This window comes from Symphalangus syndactylus, chromosome 1 (genome assembly GCF_028878055.3).
Source record: "Symphalangus syndactylus isolate Jambi chromosome 1, NHGRI_mSymSyn1-v2.1_pri, whole genome shotgun sequence".
In the NCBI taxonomy this organism is placed as follows: Eukaryota; Metazoa; Chordata; class Mammalia; order Primates; family Hylobatidae; genus Symphalangus; species Symphalangus syndactylus.
In genome coordinates, this window is record NC_072423.2 from 96,978,346 (window position 1) to 96,996,463 (window position 18,118).

An 18,118-nucleotide genomic window follows, 5' to 3' on the forward strand; every position below is an offset into this window, starting at 1 on the left:
GAACTGCCATTCTTTCGTGCCCTGTGTGCATTTGAGTTGTGTGTCCCCGTGGAGCGAATGCCAACCCCCGGACCACCATGAGAGTCCTCCTGCACCCGGGCATCCCTCTGTCCGGCTCCTGCAGGGAAGGGCTGGGGCCTTGGGCAGAGGCAGATGTCTCCCCTGGGATGCATCTCTGAGCTGCAGGCTGGGCCGGCTTTATGTGTGTGTGGCCTGTGCCGTCAGAAAGGGCCCTGGGCTTGATCACGCTGTTGCTGTTCGTCTTCCTCAGATTCTTAGTCTTTTTTTTTTTTTTTTTTTTTTTTTGAGATGGAGTCTCGCTCTGTCACCTGGCTGGAGTGCAGTGGCACAATCTCAGCTCACTGTAAGCTCCGATTCCCAGGTTCAAGTGAGTCTCCTGCCTCAGCCTCCCAAGTAGCTGGGACTACAGGTGCTTGCCACCACACCTGCCCAGCTAATTTTTGTATTTTTAGTAGAAACGGGGTTTCACCATGTTGGGCAGGATGGTCTTGATCTCTTGACCTCATGATCCGCCCGCCTCGGCCTCCCAAAGTGCTGGGATTATAGGCATGAACCACCGCACCCAGCTGACTGTTAGTCATTTTTAAGAAGGGGACTGTGCCTTCATTTTTCACTGGGCCCTGCAGAATATATGCCTGGGCTCTGGGCTCTTCCTGAACCTGTGTTGGCTTCCATCTGACCTCTCTGTGCCGGCCCAAGGCTGCTGCTCTTCCTGAGGGCAAGGGGCCCCATGACTGTGTGTTGACTCGCTGGATGGGGCTGCTGAGCCCACTCTGCCACACTGCACTTGCCCCTGGCAGGGAGGGAATCCCTGGGTCCTCACAGGAACAGTAAGCAAGCCACACCTGACTCCTGCTGTGGGCCCATCCCTGTGGTGCTGGAGAAGACAGACAAGGCCTGGTCACTGCCTCTGCAGGGTCCCCAATCTGTGGAAGGTGACGGTAACCTAGGCATTTTCGGTGGGGAAGCTGAGCTGTCCTCCTCGTGTCCTGCAGGCCAGGCAGGAACAGCCGTCTTCAGAGGGAAGGGAGAAAATGCACATCGCATCAGTGGAGAAGGGCCTGACTCCCCTCAGCATGGTGGAGGGAGGTCAGAAAACAGTCAAGCTTGTTGTTGGGTGATGGTGAATTTAATAATCAAAATGTAGGCTGGATGCAGTGGCTCATGCCTGTAATCCCAGCACTTTGGGAGGCTGAAGCAGGTGGATCACCTGAGGCCAGGAGTTTGAGACCGGCCTGGCCAACATGGCAAAACTTCAACTACTAAAATACAAAAACTAGCCGGGCATGGTGGTGTGTGCCTGTAATCCCAGCTACTTGGGAGGCTGAGGCAGGAGAATCGCTTGAACCTGGGAGGTGGAGGCTGCAGTGAGCCGAGATTGTGCCACTGCACTCCAGCCTGGGCAACAGAGCAAGACTCTGTCTCAAAAAAAAAAAAAAATTAATACAAAATACAAATATCACTTTCACTAAAAGAAGGGATGGAAGACCACAAAACAAACAGAAAACAAATAACAAAATGGCAGGAGTAAGTCCCTACTTATCAATAATAACATTGACTGTAAATAGGCTAAGCTCTGCAATCAAAAGTCAGAGTGGGCCGGGAGCGGTGGCTCACGCCTGTAATTCCAACACTTTGGGAGGCTGGGGCGGATGGCTCATTTGAGGTCACGAGTTTTAGACCAGCCTGGCCAACATGGTGAAACCCCATCTGTATTAAAAATACAAAAATCAGCCAGGCGGTAGTGGCACGCACCTGTAATCCCAGCTACTCATGAGGCTGAGGCAGGAGAATCACTGGAGGCTGGGAAGCGGAGGTTGCTGTGAGCCGAGATCGAGCCACTGCACTCCCACCTGGGTGACAGAGTGAGATCCTGTCTCAAGAAAAAAAAGAGTGGATGAATGGATCAAAAAACAAGACCCCACCATCTCTTGCATACAAGAAACACACTTTACCTATAAAAACACACATAGACTAGGCCGGGCGCGGTGGCTCACGTCTGTAATCCCAGCACTTTGGGAGGCCGAGGCAGGTGGATCACGAGGCCAGGAGATCGAGACCATCCTGGCTAACATGGTGAAGCCCCGTCTCTAATGAAAATACAAAAAATTAGCCAGGCATGGTGGCAGGCACCTGTAGTCTCAGGAGGCTGAGGCAGAAGAAAGGCGTGAACCTGGGAGGCGGAGCTTGCAGTGAGCTGAGATCGCACCACTGCACTCCCGCCTGGGTGACAGAGCGAGACTCCATCTCAAAGAAAAAACAAAAAACAAACAAAAAAACCACATAGACTAAAAATAAAGGAATTGACAAAGATATTCCATGCAAACAACCCGAAAAGCAGGAATAGCTAAACTTATATCAGAGAAAATGAATCGATTTCAAGACAAAAACTATAAAAAGAGACAAAGCAGGTTATTATATAATGATAAAGGGGTCAACTCAGCAAGGGAATATAATAATTGTAAACACATATGCGCCCAATGCTGGAGCTCCCAGATATATAAAGCAAATATTACTAGAGCTAAAGAGAGAGATCCCAATACGATAATAGCTGGAGATTTCAACACCCTGTTTTCAGCATTGGACAGATCATCCAGACAGAAAATCAAAGAAACATAGGACTTAATCTACACTACAGACCAAGTGGACCTAGTAGATATTTACAGAATGTTTCATCCAGCAGCTGCAGAATACACATTCTTTTCCTCAGCACATGAACCATTCTCAAACATAGACCACATGTTGGGCCACAAAACAACAAAACAGGAAGGAAACTAAAATCTTTTGAAACATGAGAATGGAAACAACATATCAAAACCAATGGGATACAGTGAAAGCAGTATTAAGAGGAAAGTTTATAGCTATAAGTGCCTACATCAAAAAAGTAGAAAAACTTCAAATAAACAACCTGACACTTTTTTTTTTTTTTTTTTTGAGACAAGGTCTTGCTCTGTTGTCCAGGCTGGAGTGCAGTGGCACAACCATAGTTCTTTGCAGCCTTGACCTCCCAGGCTCACGTGGTCCTCCTGCCTCAACCACCCAAGTAAATGGGACTATAGGTGCACATCACCACATCCAGCTAATTCTTGTACTTTTTGTAGAGACAGGGTCCCACTATGTTGCTCTGGCTGGTCTCAAACTCCTAGGCTCAAGCAATCCCACCTTGGCCTCCCAAAGGGCTGGGATTACAGGTGTGAGCCACCATGCCTGACTATAATGCATGTTAAAGAACTAGAAAATCAAGAGCAGGCCAGGCACGGTGGCTCACGCCTGTAATCCCAGCCCTTTGGGAGGCCTGACTGGCAGATCACTTGAGGCCAGGAGTTTCAGACCAGCTTGACCAACATGGCAAAACCCCATCTCTACTAAAAAAAAAAATACAAAACTTAGCTGGGCGTGGTGGCTCACGCCTGTAGTCCCAGCTACTCAGGAGGCTGAGGCAGGAGAATTGCTTGAATCTGGGAAGCAGAGGTTGCAGTGAGCCAAGATGGCACCACTGCACTCCAGCCTGGGCGACAGAGTGAGACCCTGTCACAAAAAAAAAAAAAAAAGAAAAGAGAAAAACAAACACAAAATTAGTAGAAGAAAAGAAATAATAAAGATCAGAGCAGGCCAGGCTCATGGGCATGGTGGCTCAACTCCTAGCTGCTCAGGAGTTTGAGACCAGTCTGGCCAACATGGCAAAACCCCATCTCTCCTAAAAATATGAGAAAAAAAAAAAGAAGAGGCTGGATGTGGTGATGTGTGCCTGTACCCCAGCTACTTGGGAGGCTGAGGTGGGAGAATCACTTGAGCCCAGGAAGTGGAGGCTGCAGTGAGTCATGAATGCACCCTGCACTCTAGCTGGGTAACTGGAGTGAGATTCTGTCTCAAAAAAACAAAGACCAGAGCAGAAATAAATGAAATGGAAATAAAGGAAACAATACAAAAATCAATGACACAAAAAGTTGTTTTTTCAAAAAGATAAACAAAAGCAATGAACCTTTAGCTAGACTAAGAAAAAAAGAGAGAAGACCCAAATAAATAAAATCCGAGATTAAAAAGGAGACATTACCACTGATACCACAGAAATTCAAAGGATTATTAGAGGCAACTATGTGCAACTATATGCTAATGAACTGGAAAACCTAGAAGAACTGGGTAAATTTCTAGACACATACAACCTATCAAGATTGAACCATGAAGAAATCCAAAAACCTGAACAGGCCGGGTGCGGTGGCTCACGCCTGTAATCCCAGCACTTTGGAAGGACTGAGATCAGGAGTTTGAGACCAGCCTGGCCAACATGGTGAAACCCCATCTCTACTAAAAAAAAATAAAAAATTAGTCGGGCATGGTGGCAGGTGCCTTTAATGCCAGCTACTTGGGAGGCTGAGGCAGGAGAATCACTTGAACCTGGGAGGCAGAGGTTGCAGAGAGCTGAGGTCGCGCCACTGCACTCCAGCCTGGGTGACAGAGCCAGACTCCATCTCAAAAAAATTAAAATAGGCCAGGCGCGGTGGCTCACGCCTGTAATCCCAGCACTTTGGGAGGCCGAGGCAGGTGGATCACGAGGTCAGGAGATCCAGACCATCCTGGCTAACATGGTGAAACCCCGTCTCTACTAAAAATACAAAAAATTAGCTAGGCGCGGTGGCGGGCACCTGTAGTCCCAGCTACTTGGGAGGCTGAGGCAAGAGAATGGCATGAACCCAGGAGGTGGAGATTGCAGTGAGCTGAGATAGCGCCACTGCACTCTGGCCTGGGCGAAAGAGCGAGACTCCATCTCAAAAAAAAAAAAAAAAAAAAAAAAAAAAATTAAAATGACAAAAACCTGAACAGACCAATAACAAGTAATGCTATGAAAGCTGTAATAAAATGTTTCCCAACAAAGAAAGCCCGGGAACCAATGGCTTCACTGCTGAATTTTACCAAACATTTAAAGAAGAACCAATACCAATCCTATTCAAACTATTCTGAAAAATAGAGGAGGAGGGAATACTTCCAAATACATTCTACGAGGCCAGTATTATCCTGATACCCAAACCAGACAAAGACATATTAAAACAATTACAGGCCAATATAATGAACACTGATGCAAAAATTCTCAACAAAATACTAGCAAACTGAATTAAACAACACATTAAAAAGAGTATTCATCATGACCAAGTGGGATTTATCCCAAGGATACAAGGATGGTTTAACATACACAAATCAATCAATATGATCCATCATATCAGTAGCATGAAGGACAAAAACCACATAATAACTTCAACTGATGCTGAAAAAGCACTTGATAAAATTCAGCATCCCTTCATGATAAAAGCTCTCCAAAACTGGGTATAGAAGGAACATACCTCAACACAATAAAGGCCATATATGGCAGACCTACAGCTAATATCATACTGAATATTAGAAGAAGAGCCTTTCTTCTAAGATCTGGAACACGGCAAGGATGCCCACTTTCACCACTGTTGTTCAACATAGTACTGGAAGTCCTAGCTACAGCAATCAGACAAGAGAAAGAATTAGAGGGCATCCAAATTGTAAAGGAAGGGCTGGGCGTGGTGGCTCATACCTGCAATCACAGCACTTCGGGAGGCCGAGGCAGGCGGATCACCTGAGGTCAGGAGTTCGAGACCAGCTTGGCCAACATGGTGAAACCCCGTCGCTACTAAAATACAAAAATCAGCTGGGTGTGGTGACACACACCTGTAATCCCAGCTACTCAAGAGACTGAGGCAAAAGAATCACTTGAACCCAGGAGGTGGAATTACATTGAGCCGAGATGGCACATTGCACTGTAGCCTGGGCCACAGAGCGAGACTCCATCTCAAAAAATAAAAATTAAAAAAAAAAGAAAAAAAGAAAAAAAGAATGAGATCCTGTCATTTGTTTTTTGTTTGTTTGTTTGTTGTTTGACGGAGTCTTGCTCTGTCACCAGGCTAGAGCACTATCTCGGCTCACTACAACCTCTGCCTCCCAGATTCAAGAGATTCTCCTGCCTCAGCCTCCCGAGTAGCTGGGATTACAGGTGTGTGTCACCACGCCTGGCTAATTTTTGTATTTTTTGTAGAGACGGGGTTTCACCATGTTAGCCAGGATGGTCTGGATCTTTTGACCTCATGATCAGTCCACCTCACCCTCCCAAAGTGCTGGGATTACAGGCATGAGCCACTGCGCCTGACCAAGATCCTGTCATTTATAACAAAGCAACAACATGGATGGAACTGGAGGTCATTATGTTAAGTGAAACAAGCCAGGCACAGAAAGAGAAACTTTACATGTTCTCACTTATTTGTGGGAGCTAAACTTTTTTTTTTTTTTTGAGATGGAATCTTACTCTGTTACCCAGACTGGAGTGCAGTGGCGCGATCTTGGCTCACTGCAACCTCTGCCTCCCAGTTTCAAGCGATTCTCCTGCCTTAGCCTCCCAAGTAGCTGGGTCTACAAGCGCCCACACCACGCCCAGCTAATTTTTGTGTTTTTAGTAGAGACGGGGTTTCACCATGTTGGCCAGGCTGGTCTCAAACTCCTGACCTCGTGATCCACCTGCCTTGGCCTCCCGAAGTGCTGGGATTACAGGCATGAGCCACTGTGCCCGGCTGGGGAGCTAAAAATTAAAACAATTGAACTCATGGAGATAGAGAGTAGAAGGATGGTTACCAGAGGCTGAGAAGGGTAGTGGGTTTGGGGGGTGAGGTGGAGCAGGGATGGTTAACGGGTACAGAAATACAGTTAGATAGAATGAAGAAGATCCATATTTGGTAGCACAGCAGGGTGACTGGAGTCAACAATAATTTATTGTACATTTAAGAATAAATAGGCTGGGCACGGTGGCTCATGCCTGTAATCCCAGCACTTTGGGAGGTCGAGATGGGCCGATCACGAGTTCAGGAGATCAAGACTATCCTGGCTAACACGGTGAAACTCCGTCTCTACTAAAAATACAAAAAAAAAAAAAAAAAAAAATTAGCTGGGCACGGTGGCGGGCACCTGTAGTCCCAGCTACTCGGGAGGAGAATGGCATGACCCGGGAGGCAGAGCTTGCAGTGAGCTGAGATCGCGCCACTGCACTCCAGCCTGGGCGACTGAGGGAGACTCTGTCTCAAAAAAAAAAAAAAAAAAAAGAATAAATAAGAAGTAGAACTAGATTTTTTTTTGTAACACAAAGAAAGGATATGGCCGGGCGCGGTGGCTCAAGCCTGTAATCCCAGCACTTTGGGAGGCCGAGGTGGGCGGATCACGAGATCAGGAGATCGAGACCATTCTGGCTAACACGCTCAAACTCCGTCTCTACTAAAAATACAAAAATTAGCCGGGCGTGGTGGCGGGCGCCTGTAGTCCCAGCTACGCGGGAGGCTGAGGCAGGAGAATGGCGTGAACCCCGGGGGCGGAGCCTGCAGTGAGCCGAGATCGTGCCACTGCACTCCAGCCTGGGCGACAGAGCGAGACTCTGTCTCCAAAAAAAAAAAAAAAAAAACAAAGAAAGGATAAATGCTTGATGTGATGGTCACATCATTTACCCTGATGTGATTATTATACATTATATGTCTGTATCAAAACATCATGGCCGGGCGCGGTGGCTCACGCCTGTAATCCCAGCACTTTCGGAGGCTGAGGCGGGCGGATCACGAGGTCAGAAGATCGAGACCATCCTGTCCCACATGGTGAAAGCTCGTCTCTACTAAAAATACAAAAATTAGCTGGGTGTGGTGGCACGTGCCTGCAATCCCAGCTACTCGGGAGGCTGAGGCAGGAGAATCGCTTGAACCGGGAGGCGGAGATTGCAGTGCCCCGAGATCGGGCCACTGCACTCCAGCCTGAGGACAGAGTGAAACTCTGTCTCAAAAAAAAAAAAAAAAAAAAGTCTCATGTACCCCTAGGCTGGACGGGCGCGGTGGCTCACGCCTGTAATCCCAGCACTTTGGTAGGCTGAGGCGGGCGGATCGCTTGAGGCCAGGAATTTAAGACCAGCCTGGGCAACGTGGCGAAACCCTGTCTCTACTAAAAAAACAAAATAATTAGCCAGGCATGGTGGCGTGCGCCTGTAATCCAGCTACTCAGGAAGGCCGAGGCAGGAGAATGGCATGAACCCGGGAGGCGGAGCTTGCAGTAAGCCAGATCGCGCCACCGCCCTCCAGCCTGGGCAACAGAGGGAGACTCTGTCTCAAAATAAATAAATAAATAAATAAATAAATAAAACAAAACACACACACCCCCCAACACAAAGACCTGGAAGAAGTGCCTGGAGTGAGTCTCCTGGCCTCCCAACAGGACCCCAAAAATTGAACTCTTGATCAATGGGGCTGGATGTGCAGAGGTGGTAACAGCCCAGGGAGGCTGGGTCTCCTGAACCCGCCTTTCCTGCCCACGCAGTCAGCTGGGGAGAGTGAGGGGCTGCCTCCTCTCTGCCAAGTACATCCTTCAGTAAGTGCCTGCAGCGGGCACAGCCCTGCCCTTATGCCACTTATGCGCTGGGAGACCCAGAGATTAGTCAGGTGTGGCTCCTCGCCTGCATTTCCTCCAAATCCAGGGGACAGCCGGGTTCCAAAGCCATGAGGAAGCATTGTTCTAAGATACCCTGGAGCCCACAGGGGCGTCATATTCACACGGGAAGGCAGAGGGGGCTTCTTGGAGGAGGCAGTGTCTGAGCTGTGTCTTAAAGGAGGAGAAGTTAACCTGGCTTAAACTTCACAACAGTCCAGCCAAGTAGGTGGTGTCCCCAGAATGTAGTCGAGGGAACTGAGGTTTGGGTAAAAAGAAGCAAAGGCAACATTTTTTTTTGCATCCGTTTAATCATTTCTTTATCCAATAAGCATTACTAACTGGCTACCAGGTGCTACTCAATGCGGCCAAAAAGGCATGTACCTTCTCTCCAAACCCTCCCACCTCTGGAGTGACAGCCACTACTCCCAAAGTCTCTGTCACCCCTCACTGAGCCCTGAGGGGTCTCTTGTATAATGGGCTCCCTCCTCACCAACCAGAGCAGAGAGGGGTCCTTTGCTCAGCTCAGCCTTCCTCCAACCCCTCTTTCCAGAATGGATGTGGGAGCTTCCTGCCTGCCCTGGGGCACTGAGGCAGCATCGCCCAGGCAGTTGAGAAAGTCCATGTTGCCAGTTTGGCTATGTCCACTGCCGGGGAGGCCACTGTGGGAGGTCTTGTTCCTGAGAAATGTGGGTGGTCAGGACGGTGGCTAGGGCTTGGATCCCACTCAGCCCCTGTGAGGTTCCCTCTCCTGGGCCACTTGGCTGGCAGCCTCCGGACCTCCTGGTTGGGCCACACCTTCAGATGGCACTGGGGAACCCCCTCGCTGTCCCCTTTTCTGTGGTCCTCTCCCAGAGTGCCACACCTTGATCTCTCTCCTTCCAAATGTCCTCTTCTCTCTTTCCCCATAGGCTTGACGGCAGCCCTAGTTGTTAGCAACTCAGCGGCTTCACTTTCTCCCAACACTCAGGCTCCCAACCATCCTTTATAGGAAGGGAAATGCCCACTTCCCAAGCGGGATTGAATCTTAATGCACTGAAGAAGAGGAAGAGAAGCAGAAGAGCTCAGTTTCCACGTTGAAATGGGCTGACCCCTCATATCCTACAAGAGCCCCTAGCTGGCCTCTCCCGTCCAGCCTCAACACCTCTTGATCTCACCTGGCCTGGGCTCCTGAACACCAGCCAAGCCCTTCCTGGCATGTCCTCTTCTGGGGCAGCCCCGCTCCAGCCCGTGGGATCAGCGCCAGCCTGGGATGGACTGTGCCCTGGTGATGTAACAAAGGGAAAGACAATACGGCATTTTTCCCTTCAAGTTGAACTTGTTTTTTTTTTTTTTTTAGACAGAGTTCTACTCTTCTACCCAGGCTGGGGTACAGTGGCGCAATCTCGGCTCACTGCAACCTCCACCCCCAGGTTCAAGTGATTGTCCTGCCTCAGTCTCCCGAGTAGCTGGGATTACAGGCGCCCGCCACCAAGCCCAGCTAATTTTTGTATTTTTAGTAGAGATGGGGTTTCACCATGTTGGCCTCAAACTCCTGACCTCAGGTGATCCGCCCACCTCGGCCTCCCAGAGTGTAGGAATTACAGGCGTGAGCCACGCAACCAGGCCTGAACTTCTTCAATTTAAGGTCTTCTTTATTCAGAGCTAGTTTTTCCTGTGTTAGTGTATGTGTGTGTTAGCATGTCCTTTCTTCTATGAAATTATGATAATAGTAAATACTTTTCTAAAAAAAAAAAGTTATTACTTGACAGAATTAAAATTGGGGACCGGGTGCGGTGGCTCATGCCTGTAATCCTACCACTTTGGGAGGCCAAGGCAAGCAGATCACCGGATGTCAGGAGTTCAAGACCAGCCTGGCCAACATGGTGAAACCCTGTCTCTACTAAAAACACAAAATTAGCTGGGCGTGGTGGTGTGTGCCTGTAATCCCAGCTACTCGGAAGGCAGAGGAAGGAGAGTCGCTGGAACCTCGGAGGCAGAGGTTGCAGTGAGCCAAGATTGTGCCAATGCACTCCAGCCTGGGCAACAAAGCAAGACTCCATCTCAAAAAAAAAAAAAAAAAAATTAAAATTTGGCAGCTCTGAGTCTGTTCCCAAAATTTAAGGCATGATAGCCAGGTGATGGGTGCGTGAGCATGCGGCCTGCTCTTCTCTCTGCTTTTGAATATGTTTGAAACTATTTAGTTACATGTGTTTTTTTTAATAATTTATTATTAATTTTTGCAGGTACATAGCAGGTATATATATTTATGGGGTTGTTTTTTAAAAAAGTCTAGATGGATTGAAAAGTTAAATATTAATATGAAACATTAAACTACAAAAGGATTAGGAGGAAAGACAGAAGGTGGTGATCCATGAAATCTAGAAGTTTTAGGGTGGAGATGTCAATCTGTATAGAATGCAAAGCTTCTAAGTCATTCCTCTGCTTAAAGCCTGTCAGTAGCTCCCCATGGCTCTCAGGACACAGGCTGAACTCAGATACCTCCTCCTCCAGGAAGTCCTCCCTGACTTCAACCTTCTGGTTAGGTTAGAAGCAAACCATAATTGGAGACCTTAGGGGCCCACTTACGTTGGGCAAGGTATTTTATGATTTCATTATAATGTATATGGCCCTGTGACCCACCTCAGAGTCAGGATGGAGGAGCCTGGCGCAGATACTGGCAAATCCTTTGATGATGAGTGAGTATAGGGATGCAAGGGTCAGTGGGGGTGCTGGGTCCTCCCCGAGCTCCCCAGCAGGGTAGGACGGATGGGAGCCCAGCCCCGGCTGCCCGGTCCTGCTCATGGCCCAGCCTCCCTCTCAGGCACCAGCCAGTCCCAGGGCTCTCTGCAGCCTTTCCCAGGCTCCTTAGTCCAGCTCCAAGCTGCCCCTCTGGCCCTGTGCTACCTCTGGTGCTCCCTGCTCTCGCTTCCAGCCATCCTCTCTAGAGTATGGCCAGCCCTTCTTCTGCCTGGAAGCTTTCCTTGGCTTCCATGGTCTGGACATAAACCCAGGTTCCTCCGCCTGGCTTCCAAAGCCTCCATGATCCCTTCTGCACCTGCTTCTCATGCTGTTGCCCCAGACCTGAGATCAGCCCCGCCCTGCCTGCCACGGGGTGTGCTCCTTCCACCTTGCTGCCTCGGCCTCTCTCCCTGGCATGCTGCTCCCACCCTGCCCAGGTGATCAGCCTGTGTATCCCCTCCCTAACCCCCCCACCAAGCACACCTCCTAGGCTGGCTTCCGGCTTGACTATGTTCCTCCATGCCTCTCTGAGTAGCAGGATCAATGTGAGAAACGCCTGCCCTGTCTGCAGCCTCCCCAGAAGCACAGTACCTTTCGCGGAGCGGACACAGGCTGGTAGGTACAGTTGTCCCTCTGTATCCGGGGGAGATTGCTTCAGGGACCCCCAAGGATTCTCAAGTCCCTTATATAAAATGGCTGAGTACAGTTAACAACAGAGATGTGTTCTGAGAAATGCATCATTAGGCAATTTTGTCCTTTGCAAACATCACAGGTATACTTAGCACAAACCCAGATGGTCTAGCCTACTACACACCTGGGCTACACAGGATAGCCTATCGCTCCTAGGCTACACATCCATACAGCATGTTACTGTGCTGAATACTGAAAGCAGCTGTAACACGATGGTAAATATTTGTGTATCTAAACATAGAAAAGGTCCGGTACAGCCAGGCACAGTGGCTTACGCCTGTAATCCCAGCACTTTGGGAGGCTAAGATGGGCAGATCACCTGAGGTCAGGAGTTCGAGACCAGCCTGGCCAACATGGTGAAACCCCGTCTCTACTAAAAATACAAAAATTAGTGGGACATGGTGGCATGCACCTGTAATTACAGCTACTTGGGAGGCTGAGGCAGGGAGAATTGCCTGAACCCAGGAGGTGGAGGTTGCAGTGAGCCGAGATCGCCCCATTGTACTCCAGCCTGGGCGACAGAGCAAGACTCCGTCTCAAAAAAAAAAAAAGAGAAAAAAGGTCCAGTACAACTACAATATCATAATCTTATGAGACCACTGTCTTTTTTGTTTTTATTTATTTATTTTTTTGAGACAGTCTTGCTCTGTCACCCAGGCTAGAGTGCAGTGGCACAACCTCGGCTCACTGCAAGCGCCATCTCCTGGGTTCACGCCATTCTCCTGCCTCAGCCTCCCAAGTAGCTGAGACTATAGGCCCCCGCAACCACGCCTGGGTATTTTTTTCTTTGTATTTTTAGTAGAGACGGGGTTTCATCGTGTTAGCCAGGATGGTCTCGATCTCCTGACCTCGTGATTGACCTGCCTCGGCCTCCCAAAGTGCTGGAATTACAGGCGTGAGCCACCACCCCCGGCCGAGACCACTGTCTTATATGTGGTCCATCATTGACAGAAACGTTGTTACACGGCATATGACTGTATTTTCACGTAACCTACACACATCCTCCAACTTTTTTTTTTTTTTGAGATGGAGTTTCAGTTTTGTTGCCCAGGCTGGAGTGCAGTGGTGCCATCTTGGCTCACCACAACCTCTGCTTCCTGGGTTCAAGCGATTCTCCTGCCTCAGCCTCCCGAGTAGCTGGGATTACAGGTGCATGCCACCACATCTGGCTAATCTTGTATTTTTAGTAGAGACGGAGTTTCTCCATGTTGGCCAGGTTGGTCTCAAACTCGTGACCTCAGGTGAGCTGCCCACCTCGGCCTCCCAAAGTGCTGGGATTACAGGCGTGAGCCACTGTGCCCTGTTTTTTTTTTTTTTTCCTTTTTTTTAATGAGACAGGGTCTCGCTCTGGTGCCCAGGCTGGAGTGCAGTGGCATAATCATGGCTCACTGCAACCCAGACTCCTGGGCTGAAGCAATATTCCCACCTTAGCTTCCCAACTAGCTGGGACCACAGGTGCATGCCACCATGCCCAGCTATTTTTTTTTTCCTATAGAGTTGGGGGGTGGTCTCACCATGTTGCCTAGGTTGGTCTTGAACTCCTGGGCTCAACCGATCCTCCCACCTTGGCCTCCCAAAGTGCTGGAATTATAGGCGTGACCCATCGCACCCAACCACCTCCTATATACTTTGGATTATTTACACCACCTAATACAATGTAAATGTCATGTAAATAGTTGTTCTGTGTGGTTTTTTTTTTTTTTTGAGATGGCGTTTTGCTCTTGTTGCCCAGGCTGGAGTGCAATGGCACAGTCTCAGCTCACTGCAACGTCTGCCTCCTGGGTTCAAGCGATTCTCCTGCCTCAGCCTCCTGAGCAGCTGGGATTACAGGCACCTGCCACCATGCCTGGCTAATTTTTGTATTTTTAGTAGAGACAGGTGTTTCACCATGTTGGCCAGGCTGGTCTCAAACTCCTGATCTCAGGTGATCCTCCCCCCCGCCTCGGCCTCCCAAAGTGCTGGGATTACAGGCGTGAGCCACCACGCCTGGACCTCGCGTGGATTTTCATGGGACTCTGAGAGGCGCCTCGAATCCATTTTGGAATAAGGCAGGTTATTAGCATGGGGTCTAACCGTGAGCTGTCTCGGTGTCGCGGGCTGGCTTTTGGGGCGGGGGTCCTGATGTCCGGGACCTCGGTCCTCCCTGGGAGGCACGGAGATGGCGGGGAACGGGGAGCCCGGGGGAGCATTTAGAAGCTCGTGTGCACAGGGAAACCCTGTCTCTACAAAAAATTAAATTAGTGGGGCCCAGTGGTGAGTGCCTGTGGTCCCAGCTACTCGGGAGGCTGAGGTGGGGGGACTGTTTGAGCACAGGAGGTGGAGGCAGCAGTGAGTCACGATCATCCCACTGCACTCCAGCCTGGACAACAGAGCAAGACCTTGTCTCAAAAAAGACCCCAGGCCGGGCGCGGTGGCTCACCCCTATAATCCCTGCACTTTGGGAGGCTGAGATGGGCGGATCACCTGAGGTCAGGAGTTCGAGACCAGCCTGGCCAACATGGTGACACACCCGTCTCTACTAAAAATACAGTTAGCCGGGCATAGTGGCGTGCGCTTGTAATCCCAGCTACACAGGAGGCTGAGCCAGGAGAATTGTTTGAACCTGGGAGGCGGAGGTTGCAGTGAGTTGAGGTCGTGCCACTGCACTTCAGCCTGGGCGACAAAAGGGAAACTCCGTCTCGAACAAAACCAAATCCCAAAATTTCTCGTCTAAATCCTTCCGCCAGGACAAGGACACTTATCTCTTAGCGGTGGGGCACAGGTAGGGAGATTCCGCGATCCCTCACCTTGACCCCGCTTCGAGGACAGCCACCTCTTTCGGGTAAGGAAGCCGCAATGGGAGATCATTCTGATAAAATTCCGCTGCGGAAAATACGGGCATCGATCCCGTTGCCTCTGACATACCAAACGAGCGCTCCACCACTTTAGCTGATTCCCTAAGTCGGACTAACCTTTGCAGCCGGCGCGTATTGTGGCTCACGTCATCACCGGTGTCGCCCCACCGCCCCCGCCCCGCCCGGCCAGCGCGCCACCCCATTGGCTCCCTCGTGGCTCCGGCTCCACGGCCATGATTGGCTTGGCTCAATTTAGTTTTAAAAAGCATTGGCCACTCGGATTGGTGGTCCGAAGCGTCCGTCAAGCGGAGGACCTGCTGTTGCTACGGCGTAGGGGGGACCCAGCCAGGTTTCTCCCGGTTTCTGATTTGTTTCTCAGGCTCCGGGGTCCTAGAGGTTCCGGATCCGTCAAGTCTATGGGAAAAGAATGCGCCCCTCGCGCTTGACTGACGAGGCTTGCGGGCCAATCGGAATGGAGTCAAAGGAGCCGCTAGGCGATCCAATAGGTGGTAGGGGGCGGGAGAGAGGGGCCAATGAGCCTGGAGCTGGGGGCGGGGGCAGGGCCGCGATTGGCTGAGAGGCGGCCAGAGGGAGGGCGGGGGGAACTCAAGGCCTGCTTGATACGTCCGCCATTTTGGGCGCTTCGCTGATGGTGTCGGTGAGCGCGTTTCCCGCCTGAGCGCAACTAGCGGCGGGTCGTGGGCACCTCCAGGTAATGGGGGTGGGGGAGGCGCCGGAGCAGGCCGCGGCGCGGGGTGTGAGAGGTGCGCGGGCAGGCGCGGGGCCCCTCCACTTGGGCCTCGGCGGCTCAGGGAGGGAACGTCCCGGCCCCTCTCCCCTCCCCCCCCGGAATTCGTCGCTCCGCCGGCCCGGGAGGCGCGGCGCCGAGTCCTTCCCGGCCGCTCCCCGTCCGCTCCTGTCAGCCGGGGGCCCCGTCAGGACGGGCGCCGGGAGCGGGACGCGGCCGGGGCGGCAAACTTTGTGCCTCATTGACGTTCGCGGCCTGGCGCGGCGGGCGGGCGAGGCGCGCCCCTGACCCGGCTCTGGCTCCAGCCTTCCCGCCCGCCGGCCGCGGCCCGCAGTGTCGCCCACCGCCCGGCCCGCGCCCGGTCTCCGCTCCCGCTGGGCCTCCCGGCCAGTTCCTCCCGGGGGCCTCGGGGAGCGCGTCAAGTTGAGGCAGCAACTGGCCGTCAAGAGTCGCGAAGACCATTGTTGGACTCTGCTCTCCGAGAAACAAGTTTTGTAGGTTTCTGTTAATTCGCCGCAGAGTCATCGGGATCCACACCAGCCAGTTCCGAGGCTCCCAGTACCCTTCCCAGTGGTTTTTTAACTCCTGTGAGGTGGCTCGGATGTAGACTGTCTCGAATACCTCCCTAGTGTATTTGAGCCGGGGGTGGGGGTGGGGGGGTGGTCCTTCTTGTGGCTTGAAGTCCCTCCCTCTTAAAGAAGCCCATTCACTGTTTACTTGGAGGTGTTTCCTGTTGAGGTCCTGCTGGCTGTGATCACAATTTGGACTTTTTAATTATAGGTGAACGGGATGGGTCTTTGGATGTACCTCCGTGCCCTGACGTTTCAACCGCGTGACTTAATGTCATTTTCCTGGTACTTCACGTTTTCTCTGTGGGGCTTTGGGTCTGTTTTGCTTTTGTGGGAGGGGATGTTTGACAGGCGTTCCCTTTCATCCTCGCAGCACTTGTTGACGGGCTGGTGTCCTTTATTCGTGGGAAGTTTACTTTGATTTTGTCCTCAAGGTCATGTCGCAGATAGGCTTCAAGGGGGACAGGGACTCCAGGGTTCCAACCATCGAAATGTGCCTCAAGTAGCAAGTGTATGAGACCCAGTTATGGTGGTGATTGGGTTTTCCTCACTGTGGAGTGGAGTCAGTGACCACCTTTTGGCTCTGTGACCTTGGGCAAGTTACCCAGCCTCTCTCTTTTTTTTTTTTCTCTGTATTATGGGAATAATAGTAAGTGTCCCAGCCATAAGTTTGTCAGGACAATTGCCCTAATACATGTAAAACAGCTAGAACCGTGCCTGGCACATAGAATCACCCCAGTGGCTGATTAGTGGTTAGGCTAGTTAATGGCTATTATTATTTAATTTAAATTTGATTTTTAAATGTTTAGGTACTATTGGGAAGTCAGATGAGCATTTGAGCCCTGACTCTTGGTGACTGTCTTTAGAAAGCTCTATGTAAGAGTCAGTTGGGCTGAAAAAGTAAAACTAGAAGTTATTTTAATTTTTTCAGGACAGGGGTTTTGAACATTCCTTAAATTAGGAACATTTACCAGAGTAATTAATGAGTAGTAGCACCTCAGAATGTTTAAAGAGGTGGTTAAATACAGAAAAGCCCATCACAAGCTTAAGTCGGGCTTTATTCCTCATGTGCTTTTGGATACTAGTTTCTGGGTGACTGCCCCCCAAATCAGTAACTTCAGGGTTTCTTAGTGTACTCCTCGTTGTTACTGAGGGCTGTAAGGGTACCATGAATTGCAGTATTCTTCAGCAAAGATAGTTTGGGAAATAGCTTTTGTCCTGGAGGGATACTTTGGGAGGTATTCTCCACTTCAGCATGTCTGGTCAAGGAGTCTAGAACATTGAACAAAATGCCTGCACTCAGAAATAAACTGACAGTCCTTTACCGCTTGCTCTCCTCCATGGTACTCGAAACCTTCCGTGCACCTTCTCCTGGTATTGCTGTGTTTACTTGGGACTTGGTTTGCTGTATTGGAGATAAGTGTGTTTTGATGGACTCAGTCTTAAGTAGAGATGAGTATCTTGCTGGTGGAACTTAAGGACAGGAAGAAGATTGTTTTGGGTTTAGAAGTCTAGCCTTTGTGTAAAGTATAGCAAAGCAAAGTCAACAAGCAAAAAGTTGTTAGTTTCAATGAACTAATTGAGAATTTGAGAATCAGATCATAGCTGAGCAGAAAATGAATAGAAGTAACATTGACAGGATGAGGTTGCCTAGCTTTTTAAGATAAGGCTTTGGCCGGGCGCGGTGGCTCACGCCTGTAATCCCAGCACTTTGGGAGGCCGAGGCTGGTGGATCACTTAAGGTCAGGAATTCGAGACCAGGCCAACATGTGAAACCTTGTCTCTACTAAAAATACAAAAATTGCCGGTCATGGTGGTGCGTGACTGTAATCCCACCTATTCGGGAGGCTGAGGCAGGAGAATCGCTTAAACCTGGGAGGTGGAGGTTGCAGTGAGCCAAGTCCAGCCTGGGAGACAGAGCGAGACACAGTCTCAGGAAAAAAAAAAAAGACAGGGCTTTGTACCTATTTGGTACAGAGATAATGTGCTTATGTGCTTGTTACAAATAAACATCTCTTTAAAACAAGTGTCACGATCGGTATTTTATTTCTATGACAACTTCCATCGTC

General features: G+C 50.1%; 1 protein-coding gene across 50 annotated transcripts in view; it reads left to right on the top strand.

Moving 5' to 3' along the window:
* Positions 1-15,314: 15,314 nt before the first annotated feature.
* PPP6R3 (protein phosphatase 6 regulatory subunit 3) overlaps positions 15,315-18,118 on the top strand; it is a 164,169-nt gene continuing 161,365 nt past the window's right edge. For 19 of the 50 annotated variants that reach the window (XM_063644238.1, XM_063644351.1, XM_063644281.1 and 16 more), the window contains exon 1: positions 15,339-15,444. The gene's annotated coding sequence lies outside the window, so the exon portion shown is untranslated. Of the gene's footprint in view, positions 15,445-16,260; positions 16,335-18,118 lie in introns of all 50 variants that reach the window. The other 31 variants (XM_055270654.2, XM_055270675.2, XM_055270681.2 and 28 more) reach the window with 11 other exon arrangements.